We start from the raw sequence: 17,341 nt of genomic DNA on the forward strand, positions 1-17,341 counted from the left end.
ATTATTAATGCAGTTATGAGCAGCTGCTCACATGCATTCCTGACCTTGACGGAGACGATCCCTCTGCTCCTGGAGCGAGGCAAAGTTTATTTTTAAATTTCTGTAGACCCATGGGCTTCAAAAAAGATGCCTCTTGACACAGACCCATCACTGAAATGAGGTGAGAGGTCTGAAGTTCAGCAGATGGGGCTGACAGGTCGGGAATGCTAGTTTTAGAATTCTCCCCCAATTAATAGGTCCCCATTTCTCTCAGTAACCGTAGAGGCGATTTTCCAAAAGTCTTTAACTTTAGCACTGCTGCAGGGTCTTATAAGATTTCATCCAGTGCATCGAAGAGCAGAAACACAGAGTGAAATGTGAAAATGGCTATAAAGACCAGCATCTATGTTCCCCTATTATTCTCAGGAAGGTGTTCACACACTTAAAATAAATGGAACAATGGAAATGATAGAGACACTTGGCATGTCCCAATATTAAGTAATTTGTGCTAATATTGATGACAGTTATGAAACTCTTCAGATGTCCTGAACATATATATTGTATTAATAAACCCCCACATTACTACAATAAACATATACAATAGTTGGTCAAACCTTTTGGGAAAAATGGTGCTGCATGAATACCATTAAGAATAAGCAAATTGGCTCGTGGGTTCACAGGATTAATTGCTAGTTCACAAATTGTTGATCTCCGGAATTTTCTGTTTGACCTACAGCATTTGTCATTATTGGTACCACCGTACACACCAGCTTCGGCTCACACAAGCCTCCAGTTGTGTTATTTTTAAGAATTAACTGAACTTACACTACTCAATAAATTTCAACTGGAGGTTAGGCCTTGTAAATAGCAGTGAAAGTGCCCTTTAAATTACATGCTTGTCATTATTATACTACCAATCAGAAAGGAAGAAATTTGTATTGTGGCGGTTTATTGTTGAAGTAGCAAATTATTGTTAGAGAATTTATAAAAACTCATGGTGATTTGTTGATGGAGAGCACATTTATTCCTGTTGGCCCACAAGATGAACATTCACCTTTTCCACTTCAAAATTCTCACTTCCATTTAGCTGCTAGTTTTCTAAGCTTTAGGAAATAATATCTGGCAGAGTTAAACTTGGAAAAGAAATTAAATCTGAGAAACACAATATAACTCCAACATTTAAGTGGCTGGACTGTCTCCTGGGAGTGGGTTATTTCTCCATTCCCCATTGTGCTTCAAGAAGTGGTTAGGGCTAGAGGCCTGGTTTGGTTCAGTTTTGAGATTTTTAAAAGTATACACAGCCGACTAGAGCCAAACTGATTTGATTCTGGTCATTGAAATTCCTCTCTTTATTTTCTTTCAGAACCTGATTTGAATCAAATTTTCCATCTCCTCCATCTCTTTCCCATTCAGGTCAAGCCTGCATTTTATTCTCTTTGCATACCTGAGCTACCCTGACCATTCCTATCTTTAAAGCTACTGTACTCTGTGTCTATTGGCTCCTCCTGGTGTTACAATATGGACAGGACTTACTGAAAAAATTGCTATTGAATGATTACATGGTGAAGTTCTTATGGCATTGAAAAATCTAGGACACCCAATTTGAAAATTCCATAAGGAAATAATGGATTTTTTTATTGAACAGGCTTTGTAGATTCAAACAGACTCCCTGTGCTGGTACAAATGTGCCCAATAACAATTTTCCAAAACTCTAAATTACCTCCATCCAGCTTCATGCCAGCAAAACGCTTATTCTTTTCTCAGAGGCAGATTTTGTCAGGAGCTATCATCTCGTAGTATCCAATTCTATTAGTTATGGTCACTGTCTAGAATCGGGCTTGATGGAATCATATAATCCCTTCAGTGCAGAAGCAGTCCATTCAGCCCATCAAGTCCACACTGCCCCTCCAGAGAGTGTCCTACCCAGAGTTATTCCATTCCCCTTACACTGTATTTGCCATGTCTAACCCACCCAATCTAAACACCCCTGGACACTATGGGCAATTTAGCATGGCCAATCACCTAAACCTGCACAGCTTTGGACTGTGGGAGGAAACCCCGAGCACCCAGCAGAAACCCACACCAATAGAGGGAGAATGTGCAAACTTCACTCAGTTGCCTGAGGCTGGAATCAAACTCGAGTCACTGGCACTGTGAGGCAGCTGATCTAACCTCTAAGCCACCATGCTACCTGGTAGAATCATAAAATTCCTTCAGTACAGATAGGGTCCCTGCAGCCAATTGAGTCTGCACTGATCCTCAGAACAGCGTCTTCACCCCTGTAGCCCCATGGCTATATTGACCTAGACCTAGCCTGCACATTCCTGGACACTATAGAGCAATTTAGAATTGCATGGTGTTTGTGTTATAGTCACAGTTCAATAATTGGTTTTATTTAGGGGGTAGTCACCTTTTTCCCCTTCATGAAATGGCAGATTTCTCACTCTTTCTATGCTACAGATCATTATCTGGTTGTTGCACAACTCCTTAGTTTTGATACTGCAACATTACCATTTGATACCAGAACATTACCATTTGTGATGATCTTCCATGTTGGAACTGACTGGTACAATACTATTTTGAATGCTCACACACAAGTTTTTACTTTCAGGTTAAAAATGAAGGCTAGCAACACGTATTGAACCAAAATCCTACAATGAGTCACTGTCTTCAGAGAAGGAAATTAGATGGGTGAAGGAGAAACAATGGAAACAGTGAGGGAGGTTGGCGGGGGGAGCGCGGGGAATGATAAAATGCTGGTTAAATTATCCTAAGATTTACAAAAATGTCACCTGGTCAGCTTTAAAATTCTTGATATTTAGTTGTGTTTCCAGGCCTGGAGAAACCCACCAGCTTCCCCTTCCCCTAAAGTCTATGATGATAAGGAGACGAAACTGGTCATTCAGAGGCCATACTAATGCTCTAGGGTCATGTGCTCAACTTCCACAAGAGCAACTGATGGACTTAAATATCCAAATGATTAAGGACATTTGAAATTGAAAATTAGTTTCAATAATGGTGATTATAAGATTGTCGCAATGTGGAGGTTCCGGTGTTGGACTGAGGTGGACAAGGTCAGAAATCACATGACATCAGGTTACAGTCCAACAGGTTCATTTAAAATCACAAGCTTCTGAAGCACTGCTCCAATGCCACCTGATGAAGGAAAAGAGATGCAAAGCCTTGTGAATTCAAACAAACCTGCTAGGCTGTAACCTGGTGTCGAGTGATTTCTGACTTTGCAAACAAACCTGCTGGACTGTAACCTGGTGTCGTGTGATTTCTGACTTTGCAAAACTGTCACCAATTGTTTTAGAAGCCCATCAGGTTCACTCATGTCCTTTAGGGAAGTGAATCAACTGCCCTTACCGGGTTTGGCCTACATTTGGCTCAGATCACAACCAACAATAGTGCAGCACAAATGCTGGCCTTGTCTGTAATGCTCACTGCCCATGAGAGAGTATAAAAATGGGAATTCCCTCATGATGTTCAACGCCTGATTAGTGAGGAGTTGTTGAAGACATTGTTTTGAGAATTCAACTCTTTAATAGTTACATGGCTGGCACAGCGTGCAGTCTTCAGCTCTTCATTTCCTGGAAACAACCTCATCAGTTCAGAAATAGAAGCATTGACACTCCAAAAGCAAACAAAAATTATCTCAGCTTCTATCAGTATTAGTAGAAGATGTGTTATTTTTATTCGCACGCTGTGGCAGGCGAAAAATAATTTGTAAAAAAGAAGCATTATTGATATAAACCAAATGGTCAGCTTTTTCTGGGCTCATGTGGCTTGCAAACTCATTAGCTTCAATCATTTCACTGAAGATGTTCCTTATGTTTTAGAAAGAACGGCAGCTAGCAAGTGATTACAGCCAGCAATGTAATCCAGGATTTCAATTGGCCATTAAAATGTGCTTGAACATTACTCTCACCATCTTCGGTGAACCTTATTAACTAGGTCCCATGATAATAAAATGTGAGGCTGGATGAACACAGCAGGCCAAGCAGCATCTCAGGAGCACAAAAGCTGACGTTTCGGGCCTAGACCCTTCATCAGAGAGGGGGATGGGGGGAGGGAACTGGAATAAATATGGAGAGAGGGGGAGGCGGACCGAAGATGGAGAGTAAAGAAGATAGGTGGAGAGGGTGTAGGTGGGGAGGTAGGGAGGGGATAGGTCAGTCCAGGGAAGACGGACAGGTCAAGGAGGTGGGATGAGGTTAGTAGGTAGCTGGGGGTGCGGCTTGGGGTGGGAGGAAGGGATGGGTGAGAGGAAGAACCGGTTAGGGAGGCAGAGACAGGTTGGACTGGTTTTGGGATGCAGTGGGTAGAGGGGAAGAGCTGGGCTGGTTGTGTGGTGCAGTGGGGGGAGGGGATGAACTGGGCTGGTTGAGGGATGCAGTGGGGGAAGGGGAGATTTTGAAACTGGTGAAGTCCACATTGATACCATATGGCTGCAGGGTTCCCAGGCGGAATATGAGTTGCTGTTCCTGCAACCTTCGGGTGGCATCATTGTGGCAGTGCAGGAGGCCCATGATGGACATGTCATCAAGAGAATGGGAGGGGGAGTGGAAATGGTTTGCGACTGGGAGGTGCAGTTGTTTGTTGCGAACTGAGCGGAGGTGTTCTGCAAAGCGGTCCCCAAGCCTCCGCTTGGTTTCCCCAATGTAGAGAAAGCCGCACCGGGTACAGTGGATGCAGTATACCACATTGGCAGATGTGCAGGTGAACCTCTGCTTAATGTGGAATGTCATCTTGGGGCCTGGGATGGGGGTGAGGGAGGAGGTGTGGGGACAAGTGTAGCATTTCCTGCGGTTGCAGGGGAAGGTGCCGGGTGTGGTGGGGTTGGAGGGCAGTGTGGAGCGAACAAGGGAGTCACGGAGAGAGTGGTCTCTCCGGAAAGCAGACAGGGGTGGGGATGGAAAAATGTCTTGGGTGGTGGGGTCGGATTGTAAATATGCCAATGTGGTATACTGCATCCACTGTACCCGGTGCGGCTTTCTCTACATTGGGGAAACCAAGCGGAGGCTTGGGGACCGCTTTGCAGAACACCTCCGCTCAGTTCGCAACAAACAACTGCACCTCCCAGTCGCAAACCATTTCCACTCCCCCTCCCATTCTCTTGATGACATGTCCATCATGGGCCTCCTGCACTGCCACAATGATGCCACCCGAAGGTTGCAGGAACAGCAACTCATATTCCGCCTGGGAACCCTGCAGCCATATGGTATCAATGTGGACTTCACCAGTTTCAAAATCTCCCCTTCCCCCACTGCATCCCTCAACCAGCCCAGTTCATCCCCTCCCCCCACTGCACCACACAACCAGCCCAGCTCTTCCCCTCTACCCACTGCATCCCAAAACCAGTCCAACCTGTCTCTGCCTCCCTAACCGGTTCTTCCTCTCACCCATCCCTTCCTCCCACCCCAAGCCGCACCCCCAGCTACCTACTAACCTCATCCCACCTCCTTGACCTGTCCGTCTTCCCTGGACTGACCTATCCCCTCCCTACCTCCCCACCTACACCCTCTCCACCTATCTTCTTTACTCTCCATCTTCGGTCCGCCTCCCCCTCTCTCCATATTTATTCCAGTTCCCTCCCCCCATCCCCCTCTCTGATGAAGGGTCTAGGCCCGAAACGTCAGCTTTTGTGCTCCTGAGATGCTGCTTGGCCTGCTGTGTTCATCCAGCCTCACATTTTATTATCTTGGAATCTCCAGCATCTGCAGTTCCCATTATCTCTCTCTCTCTCTCCTAACTAGGTCCCATGTTTGTCATCACCATTTCCTTCCCACGCTCCTACTTATCTCTCTTTTCTTAGAGTTCTTTGCTTCCTTGTATCAAACACAATGTTGTGACCCATCTCACCTCCAGATCTCCAATGGCACACTCTGCCTGTGGTTTAAAGAGCAGCTAGCTAGCCACCTCCCTGCACACTGCCCCTTGTGGCCTGATTCAAAAATGGGGCAGAACATGACCCTGTCAGAATGGCATGGTGTGTGAAAGAACCAGTGTATCTGCAGTGAGGAGTAGGGGTAAATCTTCTGCAGCCCTTCCCTATGTCATGAGGAGCATTTGCTAAGTACTTCCTCAGATAGCCTCAACAGAAATTTCAATAAAAGACTTACTCGACTCACCAGGGAACGGTACTAGGTCTCAGAAGACATCGAACACCTTCAACAAGAGGCCCAGTCACTCAAAGAAGACTACTTGATAAACATAATATTATTTTTATGGACCGTGAATTGGTCTTTCTTTCATTTTCAGGGCAGCATAGAGCTTTTCTGAATTTCCTCCAAGCAGACAGGGCAAGTAAAATTGCAAGCATAGACCACCCATCCTGTGTGAACCTCTCATCCCTCTACCCCTCACTTTGACTAACTCAACCACAAAGGTCAATCCTGTCAGAATGATGGCCCCATTGAGTACCAGCTCTTGTTGTATCATTCAGATGTTGACCTGCCAGATTCAAGCTTTCGCAGACTGGAAAAGCCCATGCAGGAGACAGTTCTAGTATAGAGGGCGCAAAGGAATTCCGGACTATTGGGCCTTCATCATTTAGAAACCTGGCCAGTTGAGCTTCTGTGGCAATGCTCCTGGAATTCCGGAGCTTCAGTTTCACCCAAGCTGCTCGATCACCTGGCAAGAAGTGGTTGAAATTGAGGAGATCAAAGTGGTTACTTTTCTTCAGAAATCTTTGCGTTCAATTGCTCCTCCTCCCATACTCTCTCAGAATTTTGGCAATCACAGATTTCCATTGTATTACTTCATGAAAGTGTTGAAGTGGCTTATCATTGACTTCTCCAAAACAGTTGACCAGGAAGCTCTCCTACGTTACCATCATTGAACGGATTTACAGGGTAAATGTATCTGGCCACAACCCAAACACACCTCTTGAGGCCATCAATCTCTGAGGCGAGACTCGAACTCAGAATCTTCGACCCAGAGGTAGCAGCACTGCCCGCTGCATCAGAATGCTTCCCTTGAGTTCACTTACAGGGCATTAATTGTTGGAGTCAACTTCAAGTTCCTAGCCAAAATGACCTGGCTGAAAATAATTGGCTTTCTGAATCGATTTGTGTGAAACAGTTATGGTAACAACTGCAATTGCTTTGGGAATGTTAGATTACATCTTACAGCATAGGAGGCCATTCAGTCCAGACTGCCTGTGCTGGCTCTTTGAAAGACCATTATAAATATTCCAGTCTCATACCTCTGCTCCTCAAGCCCTAGCACATTTTTCCTTCCAAGTATGAACTCTTCTGGAAGTTAATAATGTACATGGCTCGAGCATTTACAGCAGTCAACAAAAAATCTGAACGGGGTGAGATTTTAACTCAACTGAGGGGGTGGCATGGTGAATCAGTGGTTAGCACTATTGCCCCAGAGCGCTAAGGACTGGGCTCAATTCCCATCCCAGGTGACTGCCAGTATGGAGTTTGCACATTGTCGCTATGTTTGCGTGGGATTCCTCCAGGTGCTCCGGTTTCTTCGCACAGTCCAAAGAAGTGTGACTTAAGTGGATTGGCCATGCTAAATTGCTCTTAGTGTCCAGGGATGTACAGGTAATGTGGATTAGCCATGGGAAATGCAGGGTTATAAGGACAAGATGGGGGGTGCGAGTCAGGGTGGGATGCTCTTTGGACAGTCAATGTGGATTTGTTGGGCAGAATTGCCAGTAGCTACACTGTAGGGTTTGTGATCATTATAGAGGAACAGCATCCCTTTCTTGCTTTTACACTCTATGCCTCAATTTATAAATGGAAGGTTCCCACAAGCCCTTTTAACTCTTTCAACTTGCCTGGCTACCTCTAGCAATCATGCACATGAACACTGATGTCCGTCTGCTTCTGTGTTCCCCTCAAAGTTATACGATTTATGCAGTCCCATTGCAAAGGAAGGTGAAAGGTTAATTTTTGGGATTGGGGATGAATTGCCTTTATTGCAGTTTAATTGGTTCCAGGATGGCTAATAAGGTGAAGCTCGATATGCAGATTCTGTCACATGGCGAGGAGGCGGAGCTTTAAGATTTGTTTGGTGTGTTCCCTCCTCGAACTCTTTACCTTCACCTCAGATGTATTCCCACTAAATGAACGATGCTGGATAAACATTCTCTATTTTGGTCAGCCACAGCAGGGCTGCCCACATGTTGGGGGTTTTGGTGGTGGGATATTCTGCTTCTTCAGGGAGGCTTTCAGGATATCTCCACAGCATTTCACCTGTCCTCCTAAAAGCCTCCTGCCGCAGCCAAGTTCCGTTTAGAATTAGGAACATTGTGGCAGGTAACTCATCTCCTGGCTCTCCAAAGCCTGTCCACCATCCAGTCAGGAATGTGATGGAACACTCCCCACTTGCCTGGATGGGTGCAGTCCCAATAACACTCAAGAAGCTTGACACCATCCAGGACAAAGCAGCTCACTTGATTGACACTACGTCCACAGCATTCACTCCCTCCACCACTGACGCTCAGTAGCAGCAGTGTGTACTATCTACAAGATGCACTGCAGAAATTCACCAAAGATGCTCAGCCAGCACCTTCCTAACCCATGACACTTCTATCTAGAAGGACACGAACAGCAGATATATGGGAACACCACCCCCTGCAAGTTCCCCTCCAAGCCACCCACCATCCTGACTTGGAAATATATTGCCGTTCCTTCATTGTTGTTGGGTAAACCTCCTGAAATTCACTCTATAATAGCATTGTGGGCCAACCCACAGCATGTGGACTGAAGCGATTCAAAAAGGCAGCTCACCACCACCTTCTCAAGGCCACATAGGGACGGGCAATAAATGCTGGCCCAGTCAGTGATGCCCACAACCCACAAATGAATTTTAAAAATGCAATTGCTTTGGGAGCGTGGTTTTCTCCAGACAAGTTTTCCTCTGTCTTTATTTGTCACTGAGGCTGCTCCCGTGCTTACAGTACTAACTGCTCCGGTTTAGAGCTGACCCGAGCAGCTTGGAAATGTCAGATTAATACCCTAGCATTTGCTCAGTAATCCTTCAACGTGAGCAAAAATATTTTCTGCTGTGAGCGTGTAAAATCGGTCCTGTCATAACTCAACTTCGAAAGAGCAAACACTTTTGAGAGAGGCTGCCAGACTGTAAACTGTCTGTGATTTATGTCAAGAATTGGAGTGTTTTACCTCAATGTTGTGTACACTAACAGGCCTTGGGGATGCCTACATCTAAGAATAACAGTAAACATTTATTTCCATTGATGAACTCCATGCCAAGGATATGAGGGAGAGATGTCAATTAATACAATCTCTGCGTGTTCCTCTCAATGTCCCGTGCCCTGGGTCAGATACATTTCTGCACTAGTTCGCTCAGTTTACATATGAATTGGATAACACCCTTGCCTCAAGTTCAGAAAGTTGTGGGTCACTTGACTTTGCAGATCTCCATGTTTGGGACACTAGCAGGTAAAGATGCACTGTATTTAAATACTTCATTTTTATTCTTTTGTAACGTAAAATGGTGCCAGTTTGTAGCTTCAGAACACTTTTCACTATATCTCCCTAGACATATGTGAAAATAAATCATCCATTCATTCATTCAAATCATTCATTCATTTATTCAAGTTCCACTCCAGTGAGTTGAGCACAAAATCTTCTGTGTTACTCCAGTGAAGTACTAAGGAAATTTCTTTATCTATTCATTTTGTGGGATGTGGGTGTCGCTGGCTGGCCAACATTTCTTACCCATCCCTAGTTGCCCTTGAGAAGGTGGTGGTGAGCTGCCTTCTTGAACCGCTACAATCCTCCTGCTGAGGATTGACCCACAATGCCATTAGGGAGGGAATTCCAGGATTTTGACCCTGCGACAGTGAAGGAACGGCGATATATTTCCAAGTCAGGATGGTGAGTGACTTGGAGGGGAACTTGGAAGTGGTGGTGTTCCAATGTATCTGCTGCCCTTGTCCCTCTAGATGGAAGTGGTCATGGGTTTGGAAGGTGCTGTGTATGGATCTTTGGTGAATTTCTGCAGTGCATCTTGTAGATAGTTCACACTGCTGCTACTGAGAGTCGGGGGTGGAGGGAGTGAATGTTTGTAAATGTGGTGCCAGTCAAGTGGGCTGCTTGGTCCTGGATGGTGTCAAATTTCTTGAGTGTTGTTAGGGCTGTATTCCTCCAGGTAATTGGGGAGTATTCCAACACAATTCTGACTTGTGCCTTTTGAAACTCAAAATGGTGCCAATTTGTAGCAACAGAACACTTTTCACTATATCTCCCAAGACATAAGTGAAAATAAATCATCCATTCATTCATTTATTCAAGTTCCACTCCAGTGAGTTGAGCACAAAACCTTGTAAATGCTGGACAGGCTTTGAGGAGTCAAGAAGTTAGTTACTCGACCCAGTATTATAAGCTTCTGGCCTGCTCTTGTAGCCACTGTGTTTATGTGATGAGTCCAGTTAGTTTCTGGTCAATAGCAACCCCCAGGATGTTGATAGTGGGGGATTCAGTGATTGTAACACCATTGAATGTTAAGGGACAATGGTTAGATTGTCTCTTATTGGTGATGCCCATGGCCTGGCATTTCTGTGGTGCGAATGTTACTTACCACTTGTTCGCTCAAGCCTGGATATTGTCCAGATCTTGTTGCATGTGAACATGGACTGCTTCAGTATCCGAGGAGTCACGAGCGGTGCTGAACATTGTGCAATCATCAGCGAACATCCCCACTTCTGGCCTTATGATGGAGGGAACATCATTGATGAAGCAGCTGAAGATGTTTGGGCCGAGGACACTGCCCTGAGGAAATCCTGCAGAAACATCCTGGAGCTGAGATGACTAATCTCCAACAACCACGACATCTTCCAATGTGTAAGGTATGACTCTAACCACCGGAGCATTTGCCCCGAAACCTACTGATTCCAGTTTTGCTGGGGTTGCTTGATGCCACACTCGGTCAAATGCAGCCTTGATATCAAAGACTGATATCACTCTCACCTCACCTCTGGAACTCAACTGTTTTGTCTATGTTTGAACTAAGGCTGTAATGAGGTCAAGATCTGAGTGGCCCTGGCAGAACCCAGACTGGGCATCACTGAACGGCTGAGGACAAAAACAGGAGCTGGTGCAGAATTATCAAGGTGAGTTTTGCTGTGGACCCCTTCGGACAGTATAAACAGATGAAAGTGGGGAGGATGTTTCAATTCTCCAGACGCCTATTAGAACAGTTATAATGCAGTGACGGTGATCTGACAGAGTTAGCAAGACAGTCAGATCAATTGTGTGGAAGGTTTGTTCCTTTCATTTTCAATTTTATGGCTCCTCTTCATAAGCGCCGGTTTCAAAGCACTCGAGACTCCTTCAATTCCTGAGCAAAACAGCTTTGGAATTGTTTTGACAACGGTGACAGGAACCGTCTGTGATTAATTACACACTCTGTAGAGAGTCTGGAGAAGCTGGGATTGTTCTCTTTCGAACAGAAAGGGGATTTAATAAAGTTGATCAAAATTGTGAGAGCTTTCGATGGAGTGCATGGACAAGAACCATTTCCCCTGACAGAAAGCGCAGTCACCAGCAGCAACAATTCGATGAAGTTGTAAAGAAGTGAAGGGGTAATCAAGACATAACTTTCCACGCATGAGTTTGTTGTGGTCTGATGTGGACAGTTTGAAAGGACAGTGGAGTTAGGTTCAATAGTGTTCTCAATTTCATGCTCAGCCTCGAAAAACAGCCCCAAAGGAAGAAGCAGCAGATCAATCTGCCAGACATGCACTCCACCTTTCCCGATATTGGATTGAATCTGACGCCGTGTCAAGGAAACCAGTGTTGGTGAGATCATGAAATGGCGTTGACAATCAGTCACATTAAGGTTTTCTCACAGTTAGAAAAATTGTAAGTAAATGGACTGATTAGCCTTCATTTTTAATTAAAGTTTACAGAATTTATCAAAATAACTGATTGGAACTTGCACATGGGATTTAGTCAGAGAACAACATACATGTATTACAAAAAGAACATATTAAGTGCGGAGTTTTTTTATCACAGAGTCATAGCCATAGAGTACAAAAACAGACCCTTTGGTCCAACCAGCCTATGCTGAACATAATCCCACACTAACCTAGTTCCACTTCCCTGCGCCTGCCCATATCCCTTCAAATCTTTCCTCTTCATGTACTTATCTAAGTGCCTTTTAAACATTGTCACTGTGCCTGCACCCAACACTTCCTCAGAAAGTTCACTGCACACACGAACCACGCTCCATGTTAAAAATATGCCCTTCATGTCTTTTTTTAAAATCTCTCTCCTCACCTTAAAATTATGCCTCCTAGTCTTGAGATTCCCCATCTTAGAGAAAAGACATCTATCATTCACCCTACCCATACCCCTCATGATTTTATAAACCTCTATAAAGGTCACCTCTCAACTCCTTACACTCCAGTGAGAAAAGTCTCCAACTATCCAGCCCTTCTTGAAAATTCAAACCTTCGTTCCCTGACGAGGTCCTGGTCCTCTTCTGAACCCTCTCCAGCTTAATAATATCCTTCCTATAACAGGGCAACCAGAAATGGACACCATACTCCAGAAGAGACTTCACCAATGTCCTGTACAACCTCAACATAATATCCCAACCCCTACACTCAAAGGACTGAGCAATGAAGGCAAGCGTGTTAAATGCTTTTTTAACAACTCTGATGGAAAATGTAATACTTTGGTTTTCTTTAGCAGTAACAATGCATGTAATATATCATTTAAACCTAGATTCATCTCTTTTAACAAGGTGCAACTTTTTCCTCTTACAAGGAGATTAGGAAAGTTCACATCCATTCAGTGTTTTCCATTTAATTGAGAACTTCAGGGTACATTCTGTAGAAAAATGTTAGATCATTTGGATCATTGATAGCAACCTTTGCCAGTGATTGAACTGTGGGTGTGTGCGCAAATACCTATCAGTTTCAGTGCAGTAATGACGGGATGAAAATCTCTCAATATATTAAAGTCATACAGTGTTGCAATGCATAAACAGGCCCATCTAATCTGTACAAGTGCCATTCTCAGTATGAGACACTGAATTTAAACTCTAATGTAAAACAAGCCAAAAGCATTCCAACTTAGCCATGGGACTGCCTATCACCAATCTACATAGATATTAGCCTTACCGCTAAGTTCATGGGTTTATTTGCAGATGCTCTGAGCAGTTGCCCACAGCCTGGAGATATCCAGCTTCTATTCACAATGACACCACCTGGAAACTGGAAGAACAGCACCTCATATTCTGCCCCTGGAGCCGACAGCACAATGCCTTAAATGTGGACTTTACCAGTTTCAAAATCTCCCCACCCCTAGCCTCACCCCATGACCAAATCTCCCTCTCATCCCATGACCAACCCTCCCTCTCATCCCCGCCTCCTTGACCTGTAAGAAACCATGCATCTTCTCTCCCATCTATCCACTCCTCCCACCTCACTAACCAATCCCCACCACTGCCGACGTACACTCACCTATCACCACCCCACCTACCTTCCCCAGCCCCACCTGTCTATTTATTTCTGATCTCCCTTCCCCCTCCTTCATTTCTGAAGAAGCGTCCTGACCTGAAACGTCAGCTTTCCTGTTCCGCTGATGTTCCCGTTCCTCCAACTCCACACTGTGTTATCTCTGACTCCAGTATCAGCAGTTCTTACCATCTCTATTCTGCAAGTGTTTTCATCCCCTCAGTACATTTTCTGCGACTACTGCAAGCAGAACCATTTTCTTGGCAGTGTGGGTTAATGCCAGTTTGCCATTGATTCCCATTCCCCAGGGGAACAGAGCGTGGAGCCAACTTCCAGGTCTACCTCAGCTAGAATAATGGTCAGTGTTATATTGAAGCACATACCAGCCATTGAGAAAACTGAGTGAACTACCTGTCCTCTGTCAAATACAGTGAACAGCATTTTGAATGAGGTATCTGAAAGGCATATGTTTCATTTTTCATTGACCTACAGAAGGCAATGCAATGTCTTAAAAACAACTTCCCCAAACAGAGTCTTGCGGGAACATGGCAAATGCCTGAGCTGTACAAGGCTTAAAGAGGACAGATATTTGCAGAATAGGCTGGCCAGTGAGTTATATACAGGAAATAAAATACATTAAAATTTCTTAAGGTGTATAGGTAAGGGAGGTGGAACATGCTTCTTTTTCAAAGGATCCCCACAGCATGGAAGGAGGCCATTCAACCCATGGAGTCCACACTAACCCTTCGAGGAGAAACTCCCCCACAACCCTGCATTTGCCACGGCTGATCCACCAAGCCTGCACATCCCTGGAACACTACTGGCAATTTAGCATGGCCCATTCACCCTAAGCTGCACACTTTTGAAGTGTGGGAGGAAACCAGATCACCCAAAAGGAAAGTCATGCAGATGCAGGGAGAATGTGCCAATTCTACACAGACAATAGCCAGAGGCTGGAGTTGGACCTGGGTCCCTGGCACTGTGAGACAGCAACGCTAACCACTGAGCTACCATGCTGCCCCAGAACATTGCTGCAGGGGTATCTATCCAGGTGAGTGGCGAGCCTTCAGTGTCAGGCTCACTTGAACCTTGCAGATAGCAGAGAGGCCTTAGGGAGCCGGAAGTGAATTAAAAACGACACATTATCCAGTCTCTGTCCTGTTCCTGTACCAACATTGTAAATGTGGCTGGCCCAGTTAACCTTCTGACCAGTGCTGATCTTTGATTTTGTTTTAATTTAGAGTCATTCTTTTATTTGAAAAAGAAAAACGTTTGCCACTTAAACACTTGGGTTTCCGTGTAAAAGCTTAAAATGATCAAGATTCGTCCCACAGAGTGTTCAAACACTCAAAGCCCTTGTGTATAGATTCCAAGTGATTTACTGCTGTGCTATCCAGTGGGACACAGAAATGACACATTGACTGCCTGATGCCAATCTTTTCAATCGTACAGAAAATATGTTTAATTATCTTTAAAACGCAGGTTTTGCTCACTGTGATAAATTAAGGAGAGGGACAGAAGGAAAATCAATCAGCTATCCCACATACCCCATCTATCACTGCTGGGAAAAGGGTTTCAGAGGCCAATTGCAGATCCCATTCATTTTCGCAATGATAGATAATGTGGTCAGAATTTAATCAATATTTATTCGTTCATAAAAGTGTAACTCTAACTGCCTCAGACACAGAAATCTAGGACTTGTTCGATCGTTCTCATTAAGTAACGTTACTTCACCTTCACAGTTAGTAAGGCATACAACTAATTCCCCAATTAGATTTCAAAGCGACACAGCTGTCCTTCTGCAAAATTAAATCTTTCCCTCTGAGAATGATCTTTCTCGGCACATGCAGCAGACCTCAAACTGAAAGGTACAGATTCACACCCACGTTCGAATGCCCATCCCAACATTCGAATCTCAGAATCATAGCTATGTCAGTTGGTCTCTCGGGTGCCTCATCAGCTCTCACTGGGGCACTGCAGCTTTTCCCAAACCCCGCACATTCTCCACTTGGTCCTACACACTTCCTCATGTACTCAACTCCCTTCCCAAAGCTACAATTGAATCTGCCTTCAGCATGTTCTCAGGCAGCGCATTCCAGATCCTAACCACTTATTATGTTAATAAAAACTCAAGTCACTTTGTTTAAAAATTATTCAGGGTCCCTTTTGTTTCTTTGCCAGTTACCTTTAATATCAAACACCATACATTCATGGGGTGGTACGGTGGCTCAATGGTTAGCACTGCCGCCTCACAGCACCAGAGACCCAGGTTTGATTCCAGCCTCAGGTGACTGTCTGTGTGGAGTTTGCACATTTTGCCCATGTCTGTGTCGGTTTCCATCCACAGCCCGAAGATGTCCAGGTTAGGTGGGTTGGCCATGCTGAATTGCCCATGGGATGTGCAGGCTGGGTGAATTAGCCATGGGAAATGCGGGGTTACGGGGATAAGGTAGGGGAGCCTGGTTGGGGTGTTCTTTGGAGGATTGGTGTAGACTTGATGGGCCAAATAGACTGCTTCCACACTGTAGGGATTCAATCGGAACAATTTATCTCCATCTATTCTGTTGTGAGCCTTCATGGCTTTGAGGGTCCACACAAAATCTTCTTCCTATCTTCACTTCTATAAGGAGAACAGCTCCAGCTTATACTTGGAATAGAGCAACTCTTTGCCGGAACCATTCTGATTCGCCTTTTCTACACCATCTCTGATACTTCACATTCTTCCTAAAGTGTAATGCCCAGAACTGGTTGCAATTCTGCAGCTGAGGCCAAACTAGAGCATTGTTTATCATAACCTTCTTGCTTTTGTATTCTTTGCTTCCATGTAGGAATCCTACATCCCTTTCCACAACCTGGTCGATCCACTTTCGAGAATTTGTGAACATATACACTCAGGTCTTTTCTAGATTCCCTACAGCATGGAAGCCAGCCATTCGGCCCATTGAGTTCATACTGACACTCCAAACAGCATCCCTGCTATCCCTGTAACCCCGCAATTTTCCCCATGGCTAACCCACCTAGACTGCACATCCCTGGACAATATGGGCAATTTTGCATGGCTAACCCACTAACCCACACAGCTTTGAACCGTGGAAGGAAACGGAGCACCCGGAGGAAACCCACGCAGACATGGGGAGAACGTGCAAACTCCCCACAGACAGTAACTCGAGGCTGAAATCAAACCTGGATCCCTGGCACTGTGAGGCAGCAAAGCCGAACCAACATGCCATACCTCTGCCTTGGGAATTGCAGGAACCCTGTTTATGCAATCTCTTTTGGATTATGTAATTTAGTTTAAATTGCCTCTCTCATTCTTCCTACCAAGTCAGATCAGATCAGATTTTTCTGCATTACATTACAAAACTCTGCCAAGTGCCTTTCTATTCCAGCATATTGATAACGCTTTGTTAGGTCAAGTACAAGTGGGGAAATGCATTACATACTGAAATATAATCTCCTGTGAGGCGTCTCAGTTTGTGAATACAATGGAGGAAAAGAGAGCAGCCCAGGCAAGAGACAGGTTTTGTGTCTTCCCCTTTCAAGAAAGAGTTAAAAGCATAAACCAGCAAACTCTCCCCAACTGGCATTGAGTCTCCGTCTTTCCACACTTGTGGAAGGTGTGACAGTGAGCTGAGGCAGACATTTTTAACACTCACACTGGTCACCACTGTATCGCAAGTGAAGACATCTATCACTCGGAGTGCTAGAATGAAGGAGCAGCGCTACGAAAGCTCGTGATTTCAAACAAAAATGTTAGACCATCACCTTCTGTTACTTCTGACTGAGTGCTGGAGGACAATCAACCAGCAAGCCAGTCAAAGGAAACAGGATGAGAAAGGTTGTGGCATTCAGAATGTTGCTAGACACTGCCATTGAAAGGAACTAGGACTAACCTCTGACCCTAGATTGATT

The sequence above is a fragment of the Stegostoma tigrinum genome, chromosome 28, assembly GCF_030684315.1.
Source record: "Stegostoma tigrinum isolate sSteTig4 chromosome 28, sSteTig4.hap1, whole genome shotgun sequence".
In the NCBI taxonomy this organism is placed as follows: Eukaryota; Metazoa; Chordata; class Chondrichthyes; order Orectolobiformes; family Stegostomatidae; genus Stegostoma; species Stegostoma tigrinum.